We start from the raw sequence: 25,239 nt of genomic DNA, 5'->3' as shown, positions 1-25,239 counted from the left end.
AATAGAAAGAAAAAGAGCTGGTAAAGGAACCTGAGTTATGGTGTTCAAGATAGAAGTGGTAGAAAAACAGTGCTCTGAGAGCCAGTGGATTAGCCTTTGGGGAAGAAAGAAAGCTGGAACTAGTGTCAAGTGTAGCAGGTTGGAGGGAAGACTGACATCAGATAATTTTGAGGTTCTGATAACTTTAGGAGGAATTCAGGCCTAGCTTATAAAGGAAATGCTCAGGGCAGGCACTATGGCTCGTGCCTGTAATCCCAGCACTTTGGGAGGCTGAGGTGGTGGGTCACTTGAGGTCAGGAGTTCGAGATCAGCCTTGCCAACATGGTGAAACCCCATCTCTACTAAAAATGCAAAAATTACCTGGGCATGGTGGCAGGCGCCTATAATCCCAGCTACTCAGGAGGCAGAGGCAGGAGAATTGCTGGAACTCGGGAGGTGGAGGTTGCAGTGAGCCGAGATCGCACCATTGCACTCCAGCCTGGGCGAAACAGTGAAACTCTGTCTCAAAAAACATTAAAAAAATAAAAAAAAAAGGCAATGCTCACAGAAATGTTTTACAGTTGGAAAGTTTTAGATTTAACTTTAATAAATTAAACTTCAGAGATACAATTGTCATTGTTATAGTTTTACACTGTAACTTTTATTCTAATATTTCTCTACAACTTATTATTTATTTTTACTGTGAACTTTTTTTTAGTTTTACATTGTGTGTACAAGGGCATATTGATTTATATTGAGTGGACTTTGATAACTTGTCAAGAACGTCAGTTTCACTATAATTGACATATAGAACTTTTCTAGAAATCTGACTTTGAAGTTGAGTGAATCCAAAACATCTTTTTTTTTTTTTTTGAGACGGAGTCTCACTCTGTTGCCCATGCTGGAGTGCAGTGGTGCGATCGCGGCTCACTGCAAGCCCCACCTCCCGGGTTCACGCCATTCCCTAGCCTCAGCCTCCGGAGTAGCTGGGACTACAGGTGCCCGCCACCATGCCCGGCTATTTTTTTTTTATTTTTATTTTTTATTTTTTATTTTTTTTGCATTTTTAATGGAGACAGGGTTTCACCTTGTTAGCCAGGACGGTCTCGATCTGACCTCGTGATACGCCTGCCTCGGCCTCCCAAAGTGCTGGGATTACAGGCGTGAGCTACCGTGCCCAGCTCAAAACACCTTTTAAAATCTCTTTAGATTTCATTTTAGAACCTGTTTCTCAATAGTGTCTATGGGTAAAATTTTAACTGTTTTATGATTTGACTTATTAGCTGTTACTTTTCAGAATTACGTCAAGAATGTGTTCTAAATATTTAAAATTTAATAGTTAAAGCACTTAATTTAAGTAGTTTCTCCTCTGCAGTCTATACCTACATACTATCTCTTACATGTTCATTTTGATCCCTCAGCTTTGGTATGTGATTCATCTGTTAGTAAATAAATGCTAGGTTCTTTCCTCTCAATTACAGTCATTGGTCTGATAATCCTGTGAGTCAATCTACACAAAACAAGGAGCTCATATCAAACTCCTGGCAGGTTTAGTTAAAATTAAAATGCATGCTTAACTGTAGAGATTGTCAAGTGTGGAAATAATATTTGTCCAGCTGGACAGCTTTCTTTTGTAGTTGCTAAATGAAAGTTGAGATTCTGTCTGCTCCTTGAAAGCTTCTGTGTCATGAAGGTAATTTGGACTGTTTGTGGTTTGACAGGGATTATTAAAATCAGATGAAGTGAAGGGAAGCAAGTGTGAGAAAGCAAAATTGACACTGACACTCTCTATTATTTGCAGCTTGGATCATGATGACTATGTTGATATGATAGATTCACTGTTAAGTAAAGTAGCAAATAAAATAAAAAGCAAGTATAGTGATGGATTTTTAGATTTAATTTGAAGAAATCCAAAATTTACTTTCATTGATTGTTTTTAAAATAGATTTTCAAGTTATTTCATATGAATTTGTCTTAACCACCAACAAATTATACTTCTATTGAACTATAGAATTAAAAAGTATACTACAAAGGCTGTATGACAGATTAAATATTAAAGAAGTAGATCACACGATTAAATCATAGAATTTTAAAATTAGAGAGTCCTTAAAAATCGTTTTTATCTAACATCCTTTTTTTGTAGATGGAAACTAAAAAGCATTTTAAGGTATCACATTTAAATTTTAATTGATAGCTTCCTACCTTTTCATAATTTTTAAAAAATGGCTTACATAGTTTAAAAGCCATTTAAAAATTATTCAAGCCACATTCGTAGGGACTTTTTTCTGTTTAATAATACTCAAGTTACATTATTATAGTTATATATAGCCTTTAAATAGTATTATCTACATTGGTGAAATAAATGCCTTTCATAAATATGATTTTCTACTGAGAACATTATTAGTGTAGAGGAAGTTATGACTAGAAGGCTATTTCAAGATGTCAATCAAGAAGGGCTATAGTAGAAAAATATAATTATTTAATTGGAATAGGAATTAAGTTAAATATGAAGAACTGTATGTATATAAAACAAGATGAGTTTTTCTATGCATTGTGGAAAATCCTGTGTTTATTTATTTAAGCAGGGTAGTGAAATGATCAGATTAAATTTATAAAATGAGAAGCCTAGAGTCAATATGCAAGACAGACACCATCTGGGTCTCCTACAATTCAATTCAAATTCAATTCTGACACTACCAGGACCCCACAAGTTCAGAGCTCAGACCCATAAGACTGCCCTCACTTCACATGCCAGTTGCAGGTGGGTTTCCCAGATGACCCACACTTCTGCCACAAGACTACAAATTTGGGGGTTGCCACAGTTCAATAATTCGTTAGAATGATGCACGGAACTCAGGGAAGCAGTATACATACAGTTTTATTAGAAAGGATACAATGTAGGAACAGCCAAATGGGAGAGATGCATAAGACAAAGTAAGGAAGAGGATTATGGCACAGAACTTCCTCTCTGGGTGTGCCATCCTCTCAAGACATGGATGTGTTCACCAATTTGGAAACTTCCTGAACCTCCTCATTTAAGAATTTTTATTGGGATCCATTATGTAGACACGATTGATTGGCCATAGGTGACTGTTCTCAATCCCAAGTCCCTTTCCTGTCTCTGGAGGTTAGAGTTAGAGGGAGTGGGGCTGAAAGTTAACAATGCAGTAATCAAATGGTTGGTTTTTTTAGACTAGCTCCCATCCTGAAGCTCTCTAGGGGCCCTCCAGAGTAACCTCATAAACATAAAATCACCTGTGAATAACAAGAGACATTTCAATCACTCAGGAAATTCCAAGGGTTTTTGGAGCTCTGTGCCAGGAAGGGGGAAAGGAGTTAAAACCAAATGTGTGTGTGTGTGTGTGTGTGTGTGTGTGTGTGTGTGTGTGTGTGTGTGCGCGCGCGCGCACACACACACGTGTATATAATTATACCACAAGATGTGAGTCTTGGAAGTCAGGTGGGAGGTTTTTCAGCAAGAAATAATGTCCCAATATGCGACACTGGTTGCAGATGGAGGTAAATGTCATCTTTGAGAGCATTTGGTGACCATTTAAGATCTTAGGGAGAAAAAGTATCCAAGAACTTGGTGACCATTTAAAACAGGGGTGAGCAAACATTTTCTATTATGACTGAAATAACCAAAAGGCCAGATAGTAAATATTTTAGGATTTGTGGACACATATGGCCTCTGTAGCATATTCTTTTTTGTTTGTTTTTCATTTTTACAACTTATTAGATATGTAAAAACTATCCTTTCAGGCCATAGAAAAGCAAGCCATGTCATAGTTTGCTGATACCTGATTTAAGATACTGGGACAAGAAACAGGGAGATTAGGTAAATGGTTATCTTGTAAGGTAGGAAGAGAAGCCAGTTTAAGGAAAAGACTCTGAATTAAATTTTGGAAATACTGAGTTTTCGCTGGCCCTCTGAAGGTTTGCTGAAAATAATTACTGACATGAGGCAGATGAGTGGGAGAAAAGACACATGAATTTATTTTTGTGTATATACAAGAGCCTTCAGAATGAAGACCCAACTCCTACCCCTCCCAATAAGAGCTTATATACTATCTTGAAGTTACAGAAAGAATGAGTGTTCAGAGAATGGCCAAGAATGGGTTATGATGGTACATTAAGTTATAGGAGGGAGAGAAGAGGCTTGACTAGCCACGATGGTCTTGTTATGTTGATGAAACCTCACAGGAAGCAGCCCTCAGAGAAAAAATGGTAAATGTTTCTTTTCAGACTTTTAGAGGTGTCAGACTCTCAGTTAATCTTTCCTAGATCCAGACAAGAGAAGGCCTGGCTGCATTAATGCAGATTCTTTATGGATGCATGTTTTCCTCAAAAAAGACAGCTTTGCAGGGCCATTTCTGTTTCCCGGCCTTCTGACAGCCACCTGAAAATATGAAATATATTTTGTGGTAAAATATTTTGATCCCCATCATGAGTTTAAAGAACCTTAGAATCAGTGATGTGGAATTGTCTGGTAAGTACTTGGAAATATATATGGGAGTTTCGGAGGAAGGACTGTAATTAGAGATAGAGACTTTGAATTTTCATCATACAGATGATAGTGTCAAGCTAAAATGACCAAAAGGATCATAATCCAGTTTTAGAGTTTATTCAAGTGAAAAACTGGGAGTAGCCATCCAAGAAACACAGACTCCAGGGAAATGGGATCAGTTAAAGTTTTGCTTATATAGGTAGAAAACAAAATAAATTTAGTAAAATTGTTCCATTTTCTATACAAGGCTGGTTTATGAGTTACAACAATTTAATTAGTTACAGTTTGTTTTCATTTCCAAAGAACTTGTTTTCATTTTGTGTCCTATTTAAAAGAGAGTATTTAACATTCCATCTTAGACAGTATGATAGTCATGAAGTCTTTGCATAGAAAACCTAAGAGGGAAGTTAATCTATAGTAAAGATCAACAGTTAAGAGAGAAGGGATCTTCCCTGGCACCCTATAGTCCTTTACGACATTTTCCAAAACAATATAAATTGTTTTATTGAAAACATAAAATAAAAGTCCTCTTGTAAAATTATATAAAATGCAGTTGATTTGCTTGAAGAAAGCTCAGTAAAGGTATTTAAAAGAATACAGGTGTAGGGAAGAAAAAGTAATATCCTTTCTTCCCATCTTAGGTTCATGGCTGAAGATCCTGTAAGTAGAAGACAGATTAACAAGAGAAAAGCATACAAATGTATTTGATTAAGTTTTACATGACATGGGAGTGTTCAGAAATGAAGACCTAAGGAAACAGAACAACTTATGTATTTTTATGGACAGTCATGCAGAAGTATGGTGGATGACAAAAGGCTATGATCTAATAATAAATTGGTAGAATTTAGCAAGATCTGTTTGTTATGATCCTTCTCTGTGTGTCTGTGTCTTCAGAGATAAGGACATTGCTTTCTTCCAGGTATAGGGAATGCACTTGTGGAATGAAAGTCTTATGACCTACTTCAGTGAAAGGTGGAGAATTCTTTTACAATCTGCTTCAGAGAAGAAGGGCAGGAAGAAAGTCAGAGAGACTTTCCTGTTTCTGCTGTTTTCTCAAGTGCCAGAGTACTCCAAACTTTGGGGTAACATGTCCTAAACCTCATCACAGGTCTAGAGAGAACCCTGTGGTGAATATTGGTGTTTAATGGCAGATACGGGAAAGAAGCCTATCAAGATATTTATTAATTTAACACAAAAAACTACTGTGATTACTTTAAGGGAAAAAAAATGTGAGTGTTGGGCAGTGGAGCATGGAGAGGATTTATTGTGTGTATCTCACATAACCTAACGAAAACTGTGTGTGTAATCAGGGAAGAGCAAAAACTGCAGTTCTAGTGGCCTCAGCCAAAAAAAATTCATACACATGCTTTTGGGAGTCTGGAATTAACTTGATTGGTTTACTACCACTGATGTCTTATCCCTGCCTCCATTCCAAATTTCAAAACTCATTTAGTATACATCTAAGTGTTACCAGGGAGTCCTTGCTCCCAGATCTCCCAAGATGGTGGTGGGCTGCTTCCAAAATGGTGGAGGGCTGCTTCCAAGATGGTGGCAAGCCTCGTGTTCTCTGACCTGAGGTTCTTGGCTTCACAGATTCCAAAGAATGGAATCTTGGGCCATGCAGTGAGTGTTATAGCTCTACTAGAAGCTGTAGGTCATAGAAGAGAACCGTGGAACCCAGTGACTAGTGTTCAGCTCAATTAGGACAAACCCAGGCACTTAGCTGTGCAGGAACAATTGCAAGCTTTTAGCCTGATCAGGAGCGGCAATGGGCGCCTGGCTGGATCAGGAGCACAGCAGACACCCTGCCAGATCCAGAGGGATGGAAGTTAGCGGCGGGTCTGTGATGGCGGCAAACAGCAGTAGTGGACAGTGAGCGAAAGCACGGCTCGAGCCATAACAAACAGGGACCAGAAAAGACTGCAGTTGCAAGATTTAATAGAATGAAAACAGAGCTCCCATACAAACTGAGGGGACCCAAAGAGGGTAGCCGTTGCCGGCTGAATGCCTGAGTTTAGATCCCAATCATTGTCCCTCCCGCTGTGCTCTCAGGCGATAGATGATTGGCTATTTCTTTACCTCCTGTTTTTGCCTAATTAGCATTTCAGTGAGCTCTCTTTACTACCTGATTGGTCGGGTGTGAGCTAAGTCGCAAGCCCCGTGTTTAAAGGTGGATGCGGTCACCTTCCCAGCTGGGCTTAGGGATTCTTAGTCAACTTAGGAAATCCAGCTAGTCCTGTCTCTTATAATGGTCTAACCCTAAATCCATTATGACTAGGGTTAGATCCTATCACACAGAAATGGACCCTCATTGTATATCTGTATGTTGTATATTTGACTAAAAAAAAAAAAAAAAGAAATGAGCCTTGCATGGTGGCTCATGTCCATAAGCCCAGTACCTTGAAGCCTGAGTCATGTGGATTGCTTGAGCCCAAGAGTTTGAAAGCAGCCTGGGCAACATGGCAAAACCCAATCTCTACAAAAATTAGCCAGGCATGGTAGCATGTGCCTGTAGTCCCAGTTAGGAGGGGTCTGAGATGGGAGGATCACTTGGCCCAGGAGGTCAAGGCTGCAGTGAGCTGTGATCGTGCCACTGCACTTAGGCCTGGGCAACAGAGCCAGACTCTATCTCAAAGTTAATTAATTAATTAATTAATTAATTAATTAAAAAAGAAATGTGATCTAGCCAGCTATCCAAAATGATGTTTCCTACCAGGAGCCTGATAAACAAATAAATGGTGTGAGCGACAAGATGGAAAACTAGGAAGGTGTGCTATTTAGGAAGATTGTCAAGAGAGGAGACAATTTCAAGGAAGGAGTGGCTATCAGTAATGAATAGTGCAAAGAGATTAAGCGTGATAGGAACTGAAAAATATTTTGTCAATTTCAGTGTAAGGTTCGAGGCAGAAATTATTACTCTGGGTTGAGGAGTAAATGAGAGGTGAGAACACAGGAAATGTAGACTGCTATTCTGAGAAGCTGTGATATGACAGGAAGGGATACTAGGGTAGATTTTGCTGGTTTCTAAAATGTAAGAAGCTTGGACATGTTTATAGTCTGCTGAAAGGGATATTGATGATACAAGACTGGTGATAATTCATGGAACAAAGCTCTGAATGGCATAAAAGCGTATTGTAATGGGTAGATGTTTTAATCAAATTAAAGTTAAGCTAAAAATGTCACCAGTATTTTAGGAAAATAGTACCACATTAATATGACTTGCTAATTAATACTATTAACATTTTAGGAGAAATTTTTAAACTCTTGGAACTTAATTTAAGAAACTTAAATGCTTTAGAAGAAAGCATTTTGATGCAAAGTGCATGCTAAGTTCGAATCATTGTTATTAAATTATTAAAAGGAGAGTTTCTTTAAAATGTAATTGATGTCTGGTGGGGCATGTGGCTCATGCCTATAATCCCAGCACTTTGGGAGGCCAAGGCAGGCGGATCACTTCCAGACCAACCTGGCCAACATGGTGAAACCCATCTCTATGAAACATACAAAAAAAACAAAACAAAACAAAAGAAAACTGGCTGGGTGTGGTGGCACACACCTGTAATCCCAGCTACTAGGGAGGCTGAGGCAGGAGAATTGCTCGAATCCAGGGGGCAGAGGTTACAGTGAGCCGAGATCATGCCACTGCACTCCAGCCTGGGCAACAGAGCGAGACTCTGTCTCAAAAAAAAAAAAAAAAGTAATTGATATCTCATAAACTATATTTATTATTATTCCCAGTTGATATATAATACAAAACTGCCTTTTGAAAAGTGCTCCATAACTTAAATTTTCTACTAATGCAGATCTTCAAATTAATAAACTTTTACTATACTTGAAAATTCATTAGTTAATATCATTAATCGCATGATCTGTGACATTATTTAGGTCTAATCTCAAAAGATACAGTAATTTTATGACTTCGAAATCATGTGAAATATATGAGTGCCAGTTATAAAGGAATGCTAAAATTGAAATTTATATTATCTTGATTTCACCTTCCATTAAAGCAAGAGATGGCTAGGATTGCATATTGAAAATTATAAAGAGTTATTAAAATGAGAATATTTTATAGAAAGAGAACTGCATTGAAAAATAAAGCAATGTCAGAATTGGTGAGCAAATCATGTGACAATTAATTCTGTTTGCTTGTCAAGCTACAATAGTGTATTCTGACTGATCCTGTCAATTTCTACTTCATACACACACATATATAAATAATTAATAGGAGTTACAGTGGAGTATCTTATATTTTAAATGGAGGAATTTTAATAGTCATAGTATATTAATATGAGTACTTACCAGATATATATATATAATCTAGTTTACATAATTATAGTAATCAAAACTTCCACAGTTATTAGCAGACAGCATAGCAGTCTATATAAGAAAATCCAATATATAGATAAGAGTTGAGAAAATAAATTGAATGGAATAACAACTTCTTTGTTTCCTAATGTGACTTCAATATCTAAGGGGTTTAAATGACTATCAACAAATTGTGATCCACTGGGGTGTTTATGTAGTCATTGGGGGAAGGCTAAAACATTAAAAGCTCAACTCCCAGTAATTAATGAGAAGGAAGAAATCTCAGGCAACCCTAAAATATTACAAGTAAGCTCTGGCCTTTAAAAAAGTTGATGGTGTTGTTTTTTATGTTTTGTTTTTTGTTTTTGTTTTTGCAATTATGTTGATTTCATAATGAAGGACATTTATAATAGTTCTAGGGAAAACTGTCAAATGTATATGGCAGAAAAATAAATCAACATATATAAGAGGTAAAATATTAATTTTTTGTAAAAGTTGAAGTCTATATAGAGAGGCAATTTATAGCATTATGATTCGGGACAGCCCTTCAAGCAACAGGAATCCTAGCTTTGCCACTTCATATCTAAGTGACCTTGGACAAGTCATGATCCTTTCTGTGCCTCAGTTATATCTTTAATAAGATTATAATAGTGTCTATCTTATATGTTTATGTTAAGAATTAAATGAATTCATATACATATATAAAGTACACAGAACAATGCCTGGCTTGTGTAAGTGCTACATAAGAGTCGGCTGTTATCATTACTATTATTATTTAGCCATTTTAGCTTTAATCCAGGTCTCAATGAATGAGATCACTGAATTACATATATTTTCCAAGATTTAGTAAAAATTAAATATTGAATTTTTTAATCTTGGTAGGACTTTGTAAATGATATAGGAATATTACTTTCTGACTAAATATGAATGGCAAAATAGAAATGAGCCAGGCCAAAAGAAAAGGCTGGTGCGTGTTTAAGAATGGTGACCTGGTCGGTTTATTTTCACTTTGCTTTATTACCAAGCCAGCAACACAAACCAAACCAGCAATACAAAGAATAATACAAATAATATAGAGAATTTAAGGAATAAATAGACCAAGGATACATGATGGCCTGTGAAGGTATGATTCCCTAATGTTACCCCTTTTCCATGTGGTGGCATGCCATAAAGATGTCTGAGTTGGTCTCAGACATCTTTTGTTGAGTAAGGAGTCTGCCAAGTCAGGGGAACCTGGGAACATGAGATTACTGCCTCATAGAATATTTTATGGAGCTTAGAGTTTTAGGGGTTATACAGGGGATCTCTTCTATCACCATAGAAGAATATCTTGCTGCCGCACATTTTATTTTTTCACAAATTATTTCTTGCTAAGTTGTAGATTCTACTTCAACTTTCTCTGTAGCATGCCTAGGGAAGGGAAATGGGAAAGGTCAGAAGTGGCTCTGACAGTCCAAGGGACAAGAAAAATGGTAGCATTGAAGAACAAAATAGTCAAGTCCGTTGAAGAGCTGATTTGGGTTCAGAAATATGTCCTTCTCCTGGTGTTTCTTAGAGAACATCACAATTTTATAGCTGGAAGAAACCTGAGAGCCTAATCTATCTGCCTCATTTTTAAATTTTTTTTTCTTTTTTTTTTTTTGGTTTTTTGTTTGTTTGTTTGTTTTTTTAAACAGAGTTTCCTTCTTGTTGCTCAGGCTGGAGTGCAATGGCGCCATCTTGGCTCACTGCAGCCTCCACCTCCCAGGTTCAAGCAATTCTCCTGCCTCAGCCTCCTGAGTAGCTGGGATTACAGGCGTCTGCCACCACACCCGGCCGATTTTTTGTATTTTTAGTAGAGATGGGGTTTCACCATGTTGACCAGGCTGATCTCAAACTCCTGGCCTCAGGTGATCCACCTGCCTTGGCCTCCCAAATTGCTGGGATTACAGGCATGAGCCACTGCGCCCAGCCTTAAATATTTCTTTTCTTACAATTTTTTTTTCTTTTTTTTTGAGATGGAGTTTTGCTCTTGTCGCCCAGGCTGGAGTACAATGGCGTGATCTCACCTCAGTGCAACCTCTGCCTCCTGGGTTCAAGCGATTCTCCTGCCTCAGCCTCCTGAGTAGCTGGGATTACAAGCGCTAACCACCATGCCCTGCCAATTTTTTGTATTTTTAGTAGAGACGGGGTTTCACCATGTTGGTTAGGCTGGTCTTGAAATCCTGACCTCAGGTGATCCACCCACCTCCGCCTCCCAAAGTGCTGGGATTACAGGTGTGAGTCATTGCGCCCAGCCTTTACTTATTTTTTTATTGACACTTAGTAGTTGTACATGGGTACATAGTGATGTTTCAGTAAATACAACATATAGTATTCAGATCAGAGTAATTAGTCAATCCATCATCCCAAACATTTACATTTCTTTGTGTTGGGAACATTTCATATCTTCTCTTCTAGCTATTTGAAAATATATAGTATATTATTAACTATGGGAATTCTACAGTGCTATAGAAGATTCAAACTTATTCCTCCTATCTAGCTGTAATTTTGTATCCTTTAACAAATCACTTCCTTTCTTTACCCCTTACCTTTCTCAGCTTCTACTAACCTCTGTTCTACTCTTCACTTCTATGAAATCAACTTTTTTAGCTATCATATGTAAGTGTTAGTATGCGGTGTTTAACTTTCTGTTCCTGGCTTATTTCATTTAACATGGTATCCTCCAGACTCATCCATGTTGCCATGTTTCATTTGTTTCAAGAAACTTAAATTTTCTTCATAGTATCTTTCTTCACCCATTGGTCATTCAGGAACATGTTGTTTCATTTCTATATATTTGTACACGTTCCAAAGTTTCTCCTGTTGATTTCTAGTTTTATTCCATTGTGATAAGAAAAGGTACTTGATAAGATTTCAATTATTAAAATATTTTGAGATTTATTTTGTGTGCTAACATATGGTCAGTCCTGAAGAATGTTCCATGTGCTGATGAAAAGAATGTGTATTCTGCAACTGTTTGGTGCGATTTTCTGTACATATCTATTAGGTCTATTTGTTCTATTTAAATCCAATGTTTCTTTGTTGATTTTCTGTCTGGATGATCTTTCCAGTGCTGAGAACGGGATGTTGAAGCCCCCAACTATTATTGCATTGCAGTCTGTGTCTCCCTTTACATCTCATATTTGCCCTTTATACCTGGTTACTCAGCTGTTGGGTGTATATATATTTAAAATCGTTATATACTTTTGCTAAACTGATCCCTTTATTATTGTATAATATCATTCCTTCTCTCTTTTTAGAGTTTTGACTTGAAGTATTTTTATCTGATGTAACTATAGCTATTTCTGCTTGCTTTTGGTTTCTCTGTGTGGAATATCTTTTTCTATCTCTTCACTTTCAGTCTGTGTGTCTTTACAGATGAGGGTAATTTTTTGTGGGCAGTATATAGTTGGGTCTTGTTCTTTGATCCATTTCTATATTTTTTAATTGAGGAATTGAATCCATTTTCATTCAGGGTTATTATTGATAAGTGAGGACTTACTCCTGTTTTTGTATTATTTTCTTGTTTATTTGTATATCTTTTTTCCCTTAATTTCTCCCTATTTATTTTTGCAGTTTGGTGGTTTTCTCTAGTGATAAGGTTTGATTCCTTTTTCATTCTCCTTTTCTACCAGTGAATTCTATAATTTTGTGTATTTTCATGGTGGTAGTTACCATCTTTTCACATTCAGATGTAGGAGTCCCTTAAGTATTTAATATAACGCCAATATATGTCAATGAGTTTCCTTTGTTATTGCTTGCCTGGGAAAGACTATTTCTCCATTTCTGAAAAATAGGTTTGCTGGGTGTATTATTATTGTCCAGCAGTTTTTTTCTTTCAATATTTTTAATATATTATCCCATTCTCTCCAGGCTTGTAAGATTTCTGCTGAGAAATCTGCTCTTAGTCCATTGGGGATTGCATTAAATATGACTTAATACTTTTCTCTTGCTCTTTTTGGAATTATTTTTTGTCTTTGACTTTTGACAATTTCACTACTATATGCCTCAGGGAGGATCTGTTTGAACTGAAACTTTTTGGGGATATTTGAGCTTCCTGGATCTGGATGTTCATGTCTCTCCCAGGACTTGGCAAATTTTCAGTTATTATTTAATTAAATAAGGTTCGTATACCTTTGTCCTTCTCTTTTCCTTCTGGAACTCCCATAATGTGAAAATTAGTGCATTTAATGGTGTCCCATAAACCCTGTAGGCTTTCTGTATTTTTTTTCTTCCTGTATTATTTCAAAAGCCTGTCTTTAAGTTCAGGTATTCTTTCTTCTGCTTGGTCTAGTGTGTTGTTAAAGCTTTATGTTACATTTTTTATTTTATTTCTGGAATTCTTCAGCTCTAAGATTTCTGTTTGGCTCATATTTATGATATCTATCACTTTGTTGAATTTTTCATTCAAATCACAAAGTATTATCCTGATTTTATTGAATTATCTGTCTATATTCTCTTATATATGAGTGAGTTTTATTATTTTGAATACTTTTTCTGGCATTTTATGTAGTTCCTTGTAATTAGTGTCTACTACTGGAGAATTATTGTGTTTCTTTTTTTTTTTTTTGAAATGGAGTCTCGCTTTGTGCCCCAGGCTAGAGCGCAGTGGCATGATCTGGGCTCACTGCAAGCTCCGCCTTCCAGGCTCACACCATTCTCCCGCCTCAGCCTCCCAAGTAGCTGGGACTACAGGCACCCGCCACTATGCCTGGCTAATTTTTTGTATTTTTAGTTGAGACGGGGTTTCATTGTGTTAGCCAGGATGGTCTCGGTCTCCTGACCTCGTGATCCACCTGCCTCGGCCTCCCAAAGTGCTGGGATTACAGGCCTGGGCTACCACGAATTATTGTGTTTCTTCAAATGTGTCATGTTTCCTTTCTTTATGTTCGATATGTCCCTATGTTGATTTCTTCACTTCTGTTGTAATAGTTGCCTCTTCCAATTTAATGGCGTAGCTTTCATAGAGAAAGATTTTTTTTTTTTTTTTGAGACGGAGTCTTGCTCTGTTGCCCAGGCTGGAGTGCAGTGGCGCAATCTCGGCTCACTGCAAGCTCCGCCTCCCGGGTTCACGCCATTCTCCTGCCTCAGCCTCTCCTAGTAGCTGGGACTACAGGTGCCCGCCAACACGCCCAGCTAATATTTTTGTAGTTTTTTAGTAGAGACGGGGTTTCACCGTGGTCTCGATCTCCTGACCTCGTGATCCGCCTGCCTCGGCCTCCCAAAGTGCTGGGATTACAAGCGTGAGCCACCGCGCCCAGCCTGAGAAAGATTTATTCCTATAGATGGGTCTTGTGGTGTCAGTTGGGTGGGGTGCTTTGACTTTGGTTATAGGTTCACACAGTAGTGTAATCTATGTTCAGTTTGGGGGCCTTTCCAGGTTGGATGAAGGTGTGCAGTGGTTTGGCCAGTATAAAGGTGAGTTCACCCTGGGGAAGTCCACCAAATTGTTTCTCTGGCTAGAAATGCAAGTGGCACAGATTGGTTTCCCTGCTGTGCAGGACCAGAGTTTTCATTTTTAGCTTCCACAGGCAAGTGAGCCCATGTGATATTTGTCTTTCTTTGCCTGGTTTTTTTCATTTAGCATAATGACCTCCAGTTTCATCCATGTTGTTGCAAATGACAGGATCTCGTTCTTTTTTATGGCTGAAGAGTACTCCACTGTGTATGTGTACCACATTCTCTTTATCCAGTCCTCTGTTGATGTCCATTTTATCTTTTCAAAAAGCCAACTTTTTGTTTCATCGATCTTTTCTATTGTTTTCTTTGTTTCAGTTTCATTTATTTCCACTCTGATGTTTATATTTTTTTATACTAATTTTGAGTCTAGTTTGCTCTTGCTATTCTAGTTCTTGATGCATCATTTGGTTATTTATTTGAAGTTTTTGTTCTTTTTTGATGTAAGCACTTAAAGCAATGAATTTCCCTCTTGGTACTGCTTTTGTTATATTCCATAGTTTTGTTTCTTTGTTTTTGTTTTTGTTTTTTGAGACGGAGTCTCACTGTGTGGCCCAGGCTGGCTGAAGTGCAGTGGCTCGATCTCGGCTCACTGCAACCTCTGCCTTCTGGGTTCAAGCAATTCTCCTGCCTCTGCCTCCCAAGTAGCTGGGATTGCAGGCACCCGCCACCACATCCGGCTAATTTTTGTATTTTTTAGTAGAGATGGGGTTTCACCATGTTGGCCGGGCTGGTCTTGAGCTCCTGACCTCAGGGCATCTGCCTGCCTCAGCTTCTCAAAGTGCTGGGATTACAGGTGTCAGCCACCACACTGGCTCCCACAGATTTTGGTATGTTGTGTTTCCATTATCATTTATTTCAAGAAATTTTTTAATTTGCTTCATAATTTCTTCATTGACCCACTGGTCATTCAGGAGCATATTATTTAATATCCGTGTGTGTACAGTTTCAAAATTCCTCTTATTATTAATTTCTAGTTTTATTCCATTGTGGTCAGGGAAGATGCTTGATATTATTTCATTTTTTTGAATCTTTTAAGCCTTGTTTTGTGACATACCATATGGTCTTTCCTTAAGAATGATCTATGTGCTGAGGAGTAAAATACACTGAAAAAATGTATTCTTCAGCCATTGGATGAAGGAATTCTATAAATATCTATTAGGACCATTTGTTCTATAGTGCAGATTAAGTTCAATGTTTCTTTGCTGATTTTCTCTTTGGAAGATCTGTCCTATGCTGAAAGTAGGGTGTTGAAGTCTCCAGCTATTATTGTATTGAGGTCTATCTCTCTCTTTAGCTCTAATAATATTTGCTTATTATAATATCTGGATGCTCCAGTGTTGGGTGCATATATATTTATAATTGGTGTATCATCTTGGTGAATTGACCCCTTTGTCATAATATAATGACCTTCTTTGTCTCTTCTTACAGTTTTTGAATTGAAATCTATTTTGTCTGATACAAGTATAGCTACTGCTGCCTTTTGTTTGTTTGTTTGTTTGTTTCCGTTGGCATGGAATATCTTTCTCCATCCCTCGGTTTTCGGTCTTTGTGTATCTTTATAGATGAAATGTATTTCTTGTAGGCAGGACATCACTGGGTCTTGGTTTTTTATCCATTCAGCCACTCTATGTCTTTTGATTGGAGAGTTTAGTCCGTTTACTTTCAGTGCTATTATTGATAAGTAAGGACTTACTCTTGCCATTTTATTATTTGTTTTCTGGTTGTTTTGTGGTTATCTCTTCCTTCCTCTCTTGCTTTTTGTTAAGGTGATTTTCTATGGCCATCTGATTTAATTTCTTGCATTTATTTTTTGTGTATCCACTGTACGTTTTTTAGATTTGAGGTTACTGTGAGGTTTGCAAATACTATCGTATAACCCACTAGTTTAGACTAATGACAACTAAACACTGATTGCATAAATAAGCAAGCAAAAAGAAAACTAGTAAAAACGTAGTTCATCACCTTTTTAACTTTTTGTTGTTTCTCCTTATGTCTTACTGTACTGTCTACATCTTGAAAAGCTGTTTTAATTATTATTCAATTCATTCATCATTTAGTCTTTCTATTTAAGATATGAGTAGTTTACATACCACAATTACATTATTATAATATTCTGTGTTTTCTTTGTTCTTACAATTACCAGTGAGTTTTGCATCTTCAGATGATTTCTTCTTGCTCATTAACATCTTTTTCTTTTAGTTTGAAGAACTCCCTTTATCATTTTTTGTAGGACAGGTCGTTAGTTGAACTCTGTCAGCTTTTGTCTGGGAAAATCTTCATTTTTTCCTCATGCTTGAAGGATATTTTTGCAGGATATACTATTATAGGGTAAAAGTTTTTTTTTTCTTTTTCCTTCAGTACATTAGGTATATCCTGCCACTCTCTCCTGGCTTGTAAGGTTTCAAAGTCTGCTGCCAGACATATTGGAGCTCCATTGTATGTTATTTGTTTATTTTCTATTGCTGCTTTTAGGATTCTTTTTTTTTTTTTTTTTTTTTTTTTTTTGAGACGTAGTCTCACCCTGTCGTGCAGGCTGGAGTGCACTGGTGCAATCTTGGCTCACTGCAACCTCCGCCTCCCGGGTTCAAGTGATTCTCCTGCCTCAGCCTCCTGAGTAGCTGGGATTACAGGCTCGTGCCACCATGCCCGGCCAATATTTTGTATCTTTAGTAGAGACGGGGTTTCACCATGTTGAGCAGGCTGGTCTCAAACCCCTGACCTGGCGATCCGCCCGCCTTGGCCTCCCAAAATGCTGGGAATACAGGCATGAGCTACTGCACCCGGCAGGATGCTTTTTTTTAAATCTATGACTTTTGGGAGTTTGATTATTAAATGCCTTGAGGTGGTCTTCTTTGGGTTAAATCTGCTTGGTGTTCTATAACCTTCTTGAACTTGAATGTTGATATACCTCTCTAAGTTTGAGGTGCCATTTTTAAAATTATTTCTTTCAATAAACTTTCTGCCCCTTTCTTTCTCTCTTTAAGGCCAATAACTCTTAGATTTGCCCTCTTCAGGCTGTTTTCTAGATCTTCTGGCCTGCTTCATTATTTTTTATTCTTTTTTCTTTTGTCTCCTCTGACTGTGTATTTTCAAATAGCCTGTCTTTGAGCTCACTAATTCTTTCTTCTGCTTGTTCAATTCTGCTTTTAAGAGACTCCGATGCTCTCTTCAGTATGTCAGTTACATTTTTCAACTCCAGAATTTCTGCTTGATTCTTTTTATTTTAATCTCTTTGTTAAAGTTATCTGATAAAATTCTGAATTCTTTCTCTGTGTTATCTTGAATTTCTTTGATTTTCCTCAACACAGCTATTTTAAATTCTCTGAAATGTCACATATAGGGTTTTCTCTGGGATTGGTCTCTGGTGCCTTATTTAGTTCATTGGGTGAGGTCACATTTTCCTGGATGGTCTTGATGCTTGTGGATTTTTTTGTTGTTGTTGTTGTTCTTGGACGTAGAATAATTAGATATTTATTGTAGTCTTCACAGGCTGGGCTTGTTTGTGCCTGTCTTTGTTGGGAATGCTTTCCAGGTATTTGTAGGGACTTGGGCCCCATGCCCAGTTACACTATGGTTCTTGCAATCTTATAGAGGTACCACCTTGGTAATCTTTGATATGATCCAGAAGAATTCACTAAATTATCAAACAGAGACTCATGTTCTCCTCCCTTACTTTCTCCTAAACAATCTGAGCCTCTCTCTCTCTCTCTCTCTCTGTGCTGAGCCACCTGGAGCTGGGGGTGGGGTAAGCACCCCTGTGGCCACCACTGCTAGAACTTCCTTGGGTCAGACCTGTAGCCAGCACAGCACTGGGTCTTGCCTAAGGGCTGCTGTAACCACTAACTGGTTATCACCTATGTTCACCCAAGGCCCTAGGAATCTCTATACAACAGGTGGGGAAGCCAGCCAGGTTTGTACCCTCCCTTCAAGGCAGTAAGTTCCCCCACGCTGTAGGGGGGTTCATAGCTACTGTCTTGGAGCCAGAGATTAGAGTCAAAACCCTTAGAAATCTGTCTGGTGTTCTGTTCTACTGTGGCTAAGCTGGCCCTCAAACCACAAGACAAAGTCCTTCCCACTGTTCCTTCCCCTTTCCACAGGCAGAGGAGCCTCACTGTGTGTCCACCATCACCACAGGCCCAAATGGAGTATTGCCAGGCTACAGCCAATGTTCCCATAGGGCCCAAGGGCGCTTCAGTCAGTCAGCTTGTCGTGAATGTTGCCAGGCATGAGACTCACCCTTCAGGACAGTGGACTCCCACCTGGCCCAGGGCAGGGCCAGAAATGCCATCCAAGAGCCTAGGCCTGGACTTGGGGACCTCAAGAGCCCACTTAGTGCTCTACCCCACTGTGACTGAGCTCATACCTAAAGAGCAAGACTAAGTCCCTTTTACTTTTCCCCCTGTTTTTCTCAAGCAGAAGGAGTCTTTCACCATAGTCATCACAGCTGGGAATATGCTAGGTTTCACCTAAAGTCAACATATCTAGGAATCTCACCTGAGGCCCACAGTATACTACCTGGATAGCGTTGTTAGTTATCCAGGGATCAAGAGCTCTCTAGTCAGCAGGCGATGAATCCTGCCAGGACTGGGTTCTTCTCGTCAAGGCAGCTGGTTTCTTTCTGGCCCAGGATTTGTCTAGAAATGTCATCTAGGAACTAGGGCCTGGAATAGGGACCTCACAAGTCTGCCTGGTACCCTGCACTATTGTTGCTGCGCTAGTATCCAAGATGCAAGACAAAGTCCTCTTTACTCTTCACTCTCCTCTCCTCAAGCAGAAGGAACGAGTGTCTTTTGCATCTGTGAGCTGTGCTGCCTGGGGTTGGAGGAGGGGTGGCACAAGCACTCCCTTAGCTGTCCCAGCTGGTGTCTCCATAGGTCATATACTGCCTTAGTCCACTGGTTCTAAGCCCAGCACAGCACAAGGGTGTGCCTAGGAATAGCCATCCTTGTATCCTAAACTCCCTTTCAAGTTTATGACCCCAGAGCACCGCAGCCTGTAGTGGTGAAGATTGCAGAGAAACTCAAGTTCTGATCACTGGGATGGGAGATTCCCTTCTGGCCATGGCTGGTTCAAATGTTCCCTCCATGGGTGGGTGTCAGCTGAGCCCAGCACAGCTTTGCTCTCCACTGTGACAGGGCAGCACTGAGTTCAATGCCAGCCCCCCCACCCCCACCCCAGTCACTGTGCTCTCCCTCTCCTAAGTGCATAGATTGTCTTTCCACACTATGTAGTTGCTGCCAAGGGATGAGGGAGGGTAACTTCAGCAATGTGTTTTCTATCCTCTCGGTGCCTCTTTCAGTGATAGGAAGTTAAAACCACATAACTTTACCTGATTTTTGGCTCTTATAACACTGCTTTTTGTGTGTACTTAGTTGTTAAAATTTGGTGTTCCTGCACGGAGAACCGTTGGTGACATCTTCTATTCAGGCTTCTTGCTCTGCCTTCCTCAGACTCTGTACATCAATTTCAGATGTTCAGAAGTCTCATAATTTTTTGCATATTTGCCTTAGTATGAGACATTAAAAGGTAGAAAATTCTGAAGATAGAGGACTAAGCACATATATTTACTTTTCTTCCCTCCTGAAATCCTATCGAAATGTCAGTAAAGACATGTACTAAAGCAAACCTGAAAGAAATTTGAGGTGCCTTTGGGATATTTCTGGAAGATAGAAAGTAAAGAGGCTCAGACCAATGAAGAAACTGGAGGCATGGAAACAACACTCTACAACATGCAAAAGAGGAAGTTGCTGTGGTAGTAAGAGCCATTCCCTGGAGTAATGCCAACTTCAAAGACAAAAATAACAGAATGAAGTAGGCTACAGGGTAGTCATCAAGGAGGGAAGGTGCTGAAGAAGTGTTTATGAGCAGCTAAATAGGTTAGCCCCTTCCTCTCATTGTGCTATGGCATTTGCTTCCTTGAAATGTTTTCTCAACAAAGTTGAAAATCTAGGTGGTTAGCACATATAGCTATTAGTGTTGAACACAATATGAGAAGCAGAACAGATTCTAGGTTACTTCCGAGCCTCTACCAAGGCATGGGAAAGAACAAAGAAGCAGAACAAATCCACAGTGAGAAAAATAAATTATTCCGTTACAGGAAAGAGGTCCCTATCCAGACCCCAAGAGAGGGTTCTTGGATCTTGTACAAGAAAGAATTCAGGGTGAGTCTATAGAGTAAAGTGAAAGCAAGTGTATTAAGAAAGTAGAGGAATAAAAGAATGGCTACTCCATAGACAGAGCAGCCCCATGGGCTGCTAGTTGCCCATTTTTATGGTTATTTCTTGATGGTATGCTAAACAAGGGGTGGATTATTCATGCCTTCCCTTTCTAGACCATATAGGGTAACTTCTAATGTTGCCATGGCATTTGTAAACTGTCATGGTGCTGATGGGAGTGTAGCAGTGAGGATGACTAGGGGTCACTCTTGTGGCCATCTTGGTTTTGATGGATTTTGGCTGGCTTCTTTACTGTAAGCTGTTTTATCCCTTAGCCCTTAATCCTAAACTTAATCCTACTGAAAGCTATTTTAACCCTTAGCCCTTAATCCTAAGTGTTGCAGAGGGAGGAAGATCCATCTTCCATAACTTCTTCAGGCTGAATAGGGGTGATGATATTCTTGCCTGTCTATTAGGGTCTCTTGTGTTCAGGGTAGAGAGGAGCTCAGTCAGAAAGTGTCAGTAGGAATCAATAAGGAATCTCAAGACTTTTAAATTTTATTTTCTCAAGCATCAGTGAGGAATCTCAAGCCTTTTTTATTTTATTTTGATTTTTATTTATTTACTTATTTATTGAGACAGAGTCTCACTCTGTCATCCAGGCTGGAGTACAGTGGCATGATCTCAGCTCACTGCAACCTGTGCCTCCTGGGCTCAAGCAATTCTCCTGCCTTAGCCTCCTGAGTAGCTGGGATTACAGACATGTGCCCCATACTCAGCTAATTTTTGTATTTTTAGTAGATACAAGGTTTCGCCATGTTGGCCAGGCTGGTCTCAAACTCCCAACTGCAGGAGATTCTCCCGTCTTGGCCTCACAAAATGCTGGGATTACAGGCATGAGCCACTACACCTGACCTCAAGACTTTGTTAAAACCAAGCCAAGTCATGGGCTTGTACCCTCAAATACCTATGAGTTGAGTAAATTCCTCTCCTTTTAAGGTCCCAAGATAACTTGGAACTCCTGGATCTATTAGAAAGTGACATTCTTTACTTACCACAGGACAGAAACACTGTACGCAGAGACTGTGTAGACAAGGTATGAGGCCAGTTCTCCAAAAGGCTTTTATTGGCTTTACAAGTCAAGTTTGATTCCTTAAAGGAATGCACAACATTCCAGTCAAAGCCTTGGTAAAATAACCGGAAACTGGTTATTATGTCCTTTGTGTCCTGTTACAAATGAAAACAGATTCTTTTTTTTTTTCTTTTTTTTTGAGAGGGAATCTCACTCCGTCACCCAGGCTGGAGTACAATGACGCAATCTTGGCTCACTGCAACCTCTGCCTCCTAGGTTCAAGTGATTCTCTTGCCTCACCCTCCTGAGTAGCTGAGATTACAGGCACCCACCACGATGCTTGGCTAATTTTTGTATTTTTAGTAGAGATGGGGTTTCACCATGTTGACCAGGCTGGTCTCAAACTCCTGACCTCAGGTGATCCCTCTGCCTTGGACTCCCAAAGTGCTGGGACTACGGGCATGAGCCACTGTGCCTGGCCGAAAACAGATTATTATTGCACTTATGCAAATAACTATATTGCCATAAATTAAGAACATTCACAAATAGTTTCCAAATTCTGGAGAAGTCACATGGAGAGAAACAAATATGCCCCAAATTTTGTTCACAGGAGTATACTTTACTCAATTGTTTAAAGCTGTAAATAGCTCAAAATAAAAGTTTTCTTGATTCTGAAAAACAAAACAAAGGATCAGCAACATTTTAAGCAAAATGTTAAAAAGATTATTTTAGACTTCTATTAGTTTAGTCAATGCAGTTAACTTGTGTTTGATAGTCATGAACATTTCAGATCTCCATGAGAGTCCTGAAAGTTTTTTCCTCTATTCTGATGTCACAGTCTCCAAAGTTATCAGAAAACCTGCGTTCAAGAACATCTGCTAGAGTTGTATAGTTGATTATAAAGCACCGACTAAAGAGGACCAAAACAAGACAACAATTGTCTGTGGATGACAAAACATCTTAGGACAGTCACAGTTAAAAACATAATTGACAAAGAAATTTGGCTACCTCTGTAGCATACAATAATTTTATGTAATGATTATAATTATTTAATAACATACACTAAGTCATTTTAGAACTATAATTTTCCCATAATTTTGGAACATATACCAATAACATATTTATACAAATACAGCCCAAAGAAAACGAAACACCATTTTACATTTGATAATACTTCCTGTATGACTTTATACTAAATAAGCTAAATGTCACTGTTGCATTAGTGCATTATTGGTGTCAAACCGAATTCTTAATAAAACCTTACAGACAAATGTATTCAATTTTAATCAGTTTGACCATAAGGTAAGATTCTCATAAATCTTTTATAACCCTTTACAATTTTTGTTAAACAGCAGATTAAAAGCAGGTTTAAGGAAAACCTGTTGTGCTTTTATTCTAATGTATGGAAACACTGAATAATACCCCTTTAACTTTAGCCAATATGTTCACACACCAAATTTTTTTTACAAGATTAATTTTTCACAAAACTTCCACAACTTGTTTAAACCTTCAGCCTTATTTTATCTAACTTAGAACAATCCTTTAGCCAAAAAGTAAATAAATCCACATTCCCATGACTTCTTATCATCTTTTACCAGAAGTATATTCTACTTTCCTTACAGGCCTTGTGTGTAGACTGTTTTTCAATAGTTTCAATTACATGTTAAGTATTAACTCTTAGCGACTTTTACTTTTGGTAAAAACCTTGGTACGTATGGGATTTTAAATTTTGTACTAGGTGTGGAGCCTGGGACCCAGACAGAAGTGCAGATAAGGTCTGACTCTTTCCAGCGTCTAACTCCACATGTCCCAGGCCTCACCTAGCTGTAAAACAGGCAAGTTGTACAGTTAAGAGTCATAGTGACATTTTATGAAGCAGTTAGGAGGCCTAATCACCTTTAAATTGTACATTTCTTGCATAAATTCCCTTTCATAAATTCTTTCACAACTTACACAGACAATCTATGACGTACTTGGACTTTCCGACTTGTCCTAAACATCTCTCTTTTTAAACAACCAGTTATTTTACTTTAGGATAAAAATTTACATACAAGAGCATTTCTTACGTAAAATTTCTTTTCTTCATAACCTTCTTTGCATAGCTAGGGGTCATGGTTGATTTCACATATGCCCAGGCCTTATCTAGAATCTAAAGCTCCAAAACAAATTGAATAATTTTTCAAAGTTAAGCAGTTTATGACCTTAAAGTATTTAGCAAACTTAATATCTGACCCACATAATTTAGACCCAATGTTTACATTTTTGAAGATATTTTTATTTACCAATAATGTTTAAAACTGTCTTTATTTCCCAAATGTTACTTCAGTCATGTGAACTAAATGAAAGGCATTACACTTATTACTTTTCTGACAAAATATTTGGTTTCAGATCTTATTATTAAGCCAATTAATCAAAGCTCTTTCACATATAAACATCACACACACAACACATATAAATACACAGACAGAAGATAGAGGACTCATTCCCTAAGGTGGAGATTGGACCCTGAACCTGGGCCACCATTGTGATGGCAGAGACCAAGAGAAAGTACTGCCATGTGGTTACAAGGTCAAGCTCCCAAGGACGTACAAGACAAGAGAGAAACCTTATCCAGTTTTTTTCAGGGACTTGCAGCAAAGTTTGTAACTGACAGTTTGCTGGGCCATCTTGAAAAGTGGGCTTACAGGTGTCCTAAGCCCGTGTTCTATCCTAAGGTACTCCTGTTCGTGACAGAACAATACAGAAAGACACACAAAGTACACCAGATTCACTACAGCTTAAGACTAGCTTCACAAGTCCTTTTTCCCATTAATAAAAACTTTGTAGGAGATAAACACTGATTTTTACCATTCATTCAACTGGTTTGAACAGAGAGAAAAAGGAAAGCATTGCCTCAGGCAGGGTGGGGAAGGCAAAGAGTTCAGGGAGACCAGAGAAAGACCTACCCATTGTTCAAAAGTTCAGGTGGCCACTTATTGGTCACAAAGGCATCTTTTCCAGCAGTTCCATCAGCAGTCAAGTTTTTCCCCTTTTGGGGAGGAAAAAGCTCCCCATGTCCTATGATCCTGTACATGCCTAATCCTGTAACCCATTGCCATCAGCAAAGAGTGCAAGGCAGATTAATCCAAAGAGAATAGCAGTTCACATCCCGTAGTGCCAAACCCATTCTTAGCCAAAAGGGACTTAACCAAGAGAGGCCTCTAACCCCCTAAATCTTATAAGGAAACCTAACCCTCCTAAGTTGGGTCTCTAATCCAAGGTTGGCCAAGCATCCTTGCCTTTTATTAAGAGGGGACTCTAACCCAGTGTCTTAGGAGAGACTCTGACTCCCCTAAGTTGAGCCTCTAACCCAATCCCATTATTTACCTGGGTACCCCACCACTTACCCAAAGTTGGCTGATCAGTGCTGTGGTCCATTTCCTTTGGATTGGGGGGTTTCTTCAGTATCATCCCTTTGGGGTTTGCCAGAAAGATGTTACCAGGCCCCACCACTTGCCCAAATTAGCCTTTGGGTTGGGGGTTTCCTTATTATAGTCCATTCTGTGGTCACCAGAAAAATGCTAGAGGAAAGGAGTCCTGATCCAGACCCCAAGAGAGGGTTCTTGGATCTTGTGCAAGAAAGAATTCAGGGTGTCCATAGAGTAAAGTGAAAGCAAGTTTATTAAGAAAGTAGAGGAATAAAAGAATGGTTACTCCATAGACAGAGCAGCCCTGTGGGCTGCTGGTTGCTCATTTTTATG

The 25,239-nt window shown here is 38.8% G+C and overlaps 1 protein-coding gene across 1 annotated transcript in view; it reads left to right on the top strand.

Annotated features, from left to right (window-relative positions):
- Positions 1-25,239, top strand: part of KIAA0825 (KIAA0825 ortholog) — a 461,655-nt gene that overhangs the window by 49,672 nt on the left and 386,744 nt on the right. The window lies entirely within an intron of this gene.

The sequence above is a fragment of the Nomascus leucogenys genome, chromosome 2 (genome assembly GCF_006542625.1).
Source record: "Nomascus leucogenys isolate Asia chromosome 2, Asia_NLE_v1, whole genome shotgun sequence".
NCBI classification, from domain to species: Eukaryota; Metazoa; Chordata; class Mammalia; order Primates; family Hylobatidae; genus Nomascus; species Nomascus leucogenys.
This window is presented reverse-complemented; position numbering and strand designations above follow the sequence as displayed.